Consider the following 6038-nt stretch of genomic DNA (forward strand, 5'->3'; position numbering starts at 1 on the left):
AGTACCCAACTCACTAATGACCATCAGGTCGCTAATGGTCTGATACTCAGCACTCGATTTTCAGGACACCAACATCAAAACCTCACCCCAATTGTAAAGTATGGTAGAGGGAGCATCATGGTTTGGGGCTGCTTTGCTACCTCAGGGCCTGGACAGCTTGCCATCGTTGATGGAAAAATTAATTCCCAAGTTTATCAAGACATTTTGCATAAGAATGTTAGGCTTTCTGACTGCCAATTGAAGGTCAACAGAAGTTAGGTAATGCGACAGGACAACAACCCAAAACACAGAAGTAAATCAACAACAGAATGGCTTCAACAGAATATGCCTTCTGGAGTGGCTCAGTCAGAGTCCTGACCTCAACCCAATTGAGATGCATGACCTCAAGAGCATCCAGGTGCACTTTTGCAAACTTCAGACATACAGCGATGTTTTTTTGGACAGCAGTGGCTTTGCTCTTGCAGGTCATCTTCGCAGGACAACAATGCTGAACTTTCTCCATTTATAGACAATTTGCCTTACCGTGGACTGATGAACATCAAGGCTTTTAGGGATACTTTTGTAACCCTTTCCAGCTTTATGCAAGTCAACAGTTCTTAATCTTAGGTCTTCTGAGATCTGTTCAGGGCATGGTTCACATCAGGCAATGTTTCTTGTGAATAGCAAACTCAAATTTTGAGAGAGTTTTTTTATAGGGCAAGGCAGCTCTAAACCAACATCTCCAATCTCGTCTCATTGATTTAACTCCAGGTTAGCTGACGCGACTCCAATTAGCTTTTGGAGAAGTCATTAGCCTCGGGGTTCACATACTGTTTCCAACCTACACTTGGAATGTTTAAATGATGTATTGAATATAGACCAAAAAAAAAAATCAACAATTGTGTTATTAGTTTAAGCACACGATGTGTGTCTATTGTTATGGTTTAGATAAAGATAAGATCAAATTTTATGACCTATTTATGCATAAATCCAGGTAATTTCAATAGGTTCACCTACTTCTCTTGCCAAGCCTGAAAAGAATATATGCGAAATTCAGATCATGATTATGCCAATATACAATACATAGCCTACCACATATTATGCATGGCAGAAAAACATACATAAAAACTGATTTAAGACATCTTTGGTGCTAAATTAGTTTAGCTTGTACTCCAAAATTAAACAAATGATAATAATCGCCTTTGAGTTTGGACTGTATTATTATTTATACCGGATGGACTGCTTACCTAATACCATGCTCCAAACTTTATATCCATGAATCTGGGAGAGAACATATAAGCTTAGGCGATGCTTTTGGTTCATTGATTGTGTAGGTTGTCTACTAGAGTTAGCCTACAATTATAGTGAACTTGATTTGATTTTGAAAAGCATAGTAATAGGGATTTTTGTATATTTTCATAAATAATAGGCTGACACATTATCTTTAGCTATACAGAATATCTCCCCACCGCACATTTCAATCTCCTCCTTTCTCTCTTGAGCATGCAGAGATAGGGGCTGGCAACAGTTGAATAATGAAATATGTTTCCTTCTAAAAAGGTTACTATCGATGTTCACGAACAGATTTTTACTTGGTTTACCAAATTAAGCACTTGGAAAGCTGCGGGAACACGGTGGGCGAGTCCATGGCGTACAGAGTTTGGGTGGCATATCACTGGTTGTGCAGCGAGAGCATGCGCCACAAACGGTAGTTGATGCGTGGAGTGAAATAAGTGTACTTATAAACCAGAAAATCTATATGCAATCCCGTGTGAAAGCAGAGTTTTGATGGTTGCCACTAAAAACAAGAGGATCCCAGCTGCTACTATATTTCTTGTTTATTTCTCAGCTTCTCATATTAAGCACATGCTCTGCTATAAAACCGAAGAAGCCTACCCAGCATCATTGAACAACGAACTGGTGGGAAAGCGGCCTCTATTTGCTATTGGAGGGCATACTGCTGACAATTTCCCCCCTGCCCACTTGATAATGTGCCATTCTAAATTTAAACTAATTTGACATATTAGTAAAACATTTTTTAAAATTGAGAATAGTCTGTTGGATGACAATATGATCACTTGAGAGAACAGCTGTGCAGCCTTGAGGCAAGGAACAGGGCACAAGCTTTTTTGCAACTTTTTCAAATAGCCTATTATTATCATCATCATCATCATCATGCAGCCCATATACGTTTTTGATTCTAAGACATTCTGAGGTTAGTATCATTCAAAACTAAAGTTGCCAAATAGGTCCTATATGCTAGATTGGTTTCAAATATTAACTTTACTCAACATAGCCACTTCACTTGCTCCGGAATGGGAAAAATATCCTTTATATTTTATTCAGCCAACTTATATTCTTCTTACTATAAAATCACATAACATAAAATAATGGCACAGGAATTATATATATATCTTGCAGTGGTGGAAAAAGTACCCAGTTGTCATACTTGAGTAAAAGTAATTGCTTTTAAAGAAAATTACTCAAGTAAAAGTGAGTCACCCAGTAAAACATTAAAAGTATCAAAATTTAACTTTAACTGCAAAAGTTTAAATCATTTCAAATTGCTTATACTAAGCAAACCAAATTACAATTTTTTTATCCACAGGGGCACTCTCCAACACTAGTAGGGATGCCCAGGGATGTTCTCTTGATAAGCGTGTGAAGTGGACCATTTTCCTGCCCTGCAAAGCATTCAAACTGTTGAGTACTTTTGGGTGTCAGGGAAAATGTAGAAGAAAAAGTTGTCAAAAATATGTAAAGTACAGATACCCCAGAAAAACAACTTTAGTACTTTAAAGTATTTTTACTTAAGTACTTTACACCCCTGATATATTGTCTGATAAATTAACAAGCTTACAGCCTATGGCATGGCGCATAGCCAGATATAGTAGGCCAACTGATATTCTATGCTTCTGAAATACATTTTCTTCATATCATGTTTCTTTAGACCAGCCAAAAATAAATAATGGATTTATTGTGATAGCTTTCATGGGTGCAGGCCTGGATATGCTAAACATGTTTGTTAATTAATAGACAATTACCATGAGAGACCAGAGCCCTATACAGTGTGGCAAAAAAGTATTTAGTCAGCCACCAATTGTGCAAGTTCTCCCACTTAAAAAGATGAGGCCTGTAATTTTCATCATAGGTACACTTCAACTATGACAGACAAAATGAGAGAAAAAAATTCCAGGAAATCACATTGTAGGATTTAATTAATTTATTTGCAAATTATGGTGGAAAACAAGTATTTGGTCAATAACAAAAGTTTCTCAATACTTTGTTATATACCCTTTGTTGGCAATGACAGAGGTCAAACGTTTTCGGTAAGTCTTAATAAGGTTCAAACACTTTTGCTGTTTTTTTTTTTTTTTAGAATATCACTTCTTCAGGTCACCTATACCATCAGGGCTCTTGATTGTTTGGTTGTCTTTAATTAATCTGACCTTGATATAGCGTGACAACATGTAAACAATGTGTAAATTAAGCCATTCTCTGCTTCAGATGCATAATGAATGTCAAGAGGTGCATTGCAAATGCCCATAAGGCAAATGTCATCATACTGTAGGCCAGTGGTTCCCAACTCTGGTCCTCAAATACCGCCAGCAGGGTAGCCTAGTGGTTAGAGCGGTGGACTAGCAACCGGAAGGTTGCAAGTTCAAATCCCTGAGCTGACAAGGTACATTGTCAGCTCTAACCACTAGGTTAGGGATTTGAACTAGTCCACTGCTCTAACCACTAGGCTATCCTGCCACCCCCTGGCCATCATCACCAGAGCATCATTTCAGGTGAGCAGATTTATATTCCAGCCCAGCAATGGCACACTTAAATTATCAACTAATTAGGTTTGATAAATTGAATAAGGTGTGCTGGGCTGGAACCAAAACCTGCACACAAAGCCGGCAGGTCTGCTCCAGTCATAATACACCCTGCTGGCTTTGTGTGCAGGTTTTGGTTCCAAGCCCAGCACACCTAACACACCTTATTCAATTTATCAAACCTAATTAGTTGATAATTTAAGTGGTGTGTTACTGTAATTTTTGCTTACACAATTTGCAAACATAACACAGTATACTAAACAAACACCTTCCTAATATTGAGTTGCACCCCCATCCGATGCTTCCCACAGCTGTGTCAAGTTGACTGGATGGACCTTGAAGGAGACTGGAAGGGTGGTGGACGATTGTTGATTAACACAGAAAACTGTTGAGCGTGAAAAACCCAGCAGCATTGCAGTGCTTGACACAAACTGGTGCGCCTGGCACCTACGACCAAATCCTTCTTTAACCCATTTCCTCCCCTTTATCTACACTGGTTGAAGTGGATTTAACAAATGACATCAAAAAGGGATCATAGCTTTCACCTGGATTCACCAGGTCAGTCTGTCATGGAAAGAGAGCAGGTGTCCTAATGTTTTGTATACACTGTGTCAAACCCATGGTATACAAGTGTAACGGATGTGAAACTGCTAGCTAGTTAGCGGTGGTGCGCGTTAAATAGCGTTTCAATCGGTGACATCACTTGTTGAGACCTTGAAGTAGTGGTTCCCCTTGCTCCAACAATACACATTTAAAGCCAGTCAAACACAACAAGGCATACATTGAAGAAATACAGAAAATCAACAACAAAATCAATTACATAACTGTAATTTACATGTAAACCTAGGCTTTACTGCTCATGTAGGAAAATTTGTCCAAGTAAAGATTCGCTCATTGTGAACAATTAGCTAGCTCACGTGCAAATGGGTGCTAATGAAAGCTATGCTAACATCGGTGCGGTAGTTGGTCATGTAAAAATATACCACTGCACTGGTATATGAATATTACGACATACATTATGGATAATGACAGTCTCACTTACTTCCATGGTTTATATTTTTATCCATGTAGGTTAGGTTCGATGAAGATTCACTTTCGTTGACACCTTCGAAGTTTACCTCAACTTGGCTGACCTTGAAGGAGACGGGAAGGGTTCTGGTTAAACGCGTTGGACTCCGCCACATATTGAGCCCGGGCCCGGAACTGCACACTGCAGTCAGGTGCTTCTCCAGCGCTGAGCCATGCTTGTGCACATTTGTTGATGTTCGTGTATAAACGTGTAGGCTGCATTTCAAGCTGTCTTTGGAAAGCCAGACAGGTAAAAAAAAAGTTTGTCTTAATTGTTGTATTTTGAGACAGGCACATAATCCATTGTCTAATTCTCTGTATGGTAATAATGTTTTATTTTGTTAAGTGGCTTCTTGCATCATGGAACACAATGCAATTTACAGTCACCTATTTGGCCCGTGGTGTTACAGACCAAGTTAAAACATTTTTATATCAAGCCTTTCATAACGTAAAAACGTTTTTAAAAGTCTAATGCAATGTAGGCCTGCATATAGGCACCTTCATAGAAATCAAAAGCTATTTCCATGTGAAAATGCTATTGGATTTGCTCTAATGGTTTTGTTGGTAGGCCAACATTATGCTCAAATAGCCTTTTGGCTACAGCGTCAGGGTACAGCCTCAGCGTTCACTGTAAACGCGTACTGGAAGTTGCACAAGTTCAAGTTTAAGCTCACAAGACCTCAAATTTGCCCAGTGCCCCAAAAGTTTGACGGAAAATTGAGCCTGTGCAACTTGTTGATGGATCAGTCTGAGCCTTTGAATGAAGTTGAATGCACACAGATCCTTTAGGGTTATGGCTGAGGGATTTTCCAACACATTCCAACCTGGTTTTGATGAGTAATGGCATATTCTCTGAAAAGGGTGCTAGACTGCAGTTGAATATACGTCCAGTAATCAACATTTTAATTTTAGTTAATGGATGCATGTTTATGTGTAACAGTATAATTTTAAACCGTCCCCTCGCCCATACCCGGGCGCAAACCAGGGACCTTTTGCACACATCAACAACAGTCACCCACGAAGCATCGTTACCCATCGCTCCACAAAAGCCGCGGCCCTTGCAGAGCAAGGGGAACTACTACTTCAAGGTCTCAGAGCAAGTGACGTAACCGATTGAAACGCTATTTAGCGCACACCGCTAACTAAGCTAGCCGTTTCACATCGTTACAT

Source organism: Oncorhynchus gorbuscha, linkage group LG02 (genome assembly GCF_021184085.1).
Source record: "Oncorhynchus gorbuscha isolate QuinsamMale2020 ecotype Even-year linkage group LG02, OgorEven_v1.0, whole genome shotgun sequence".
NCBI lineage: Eukaryota > Metazoa > Chordata > Actinopteri > Salmoniformes > Salmonidae > Oncorhynchus > Oncorhynchus gorbuscha.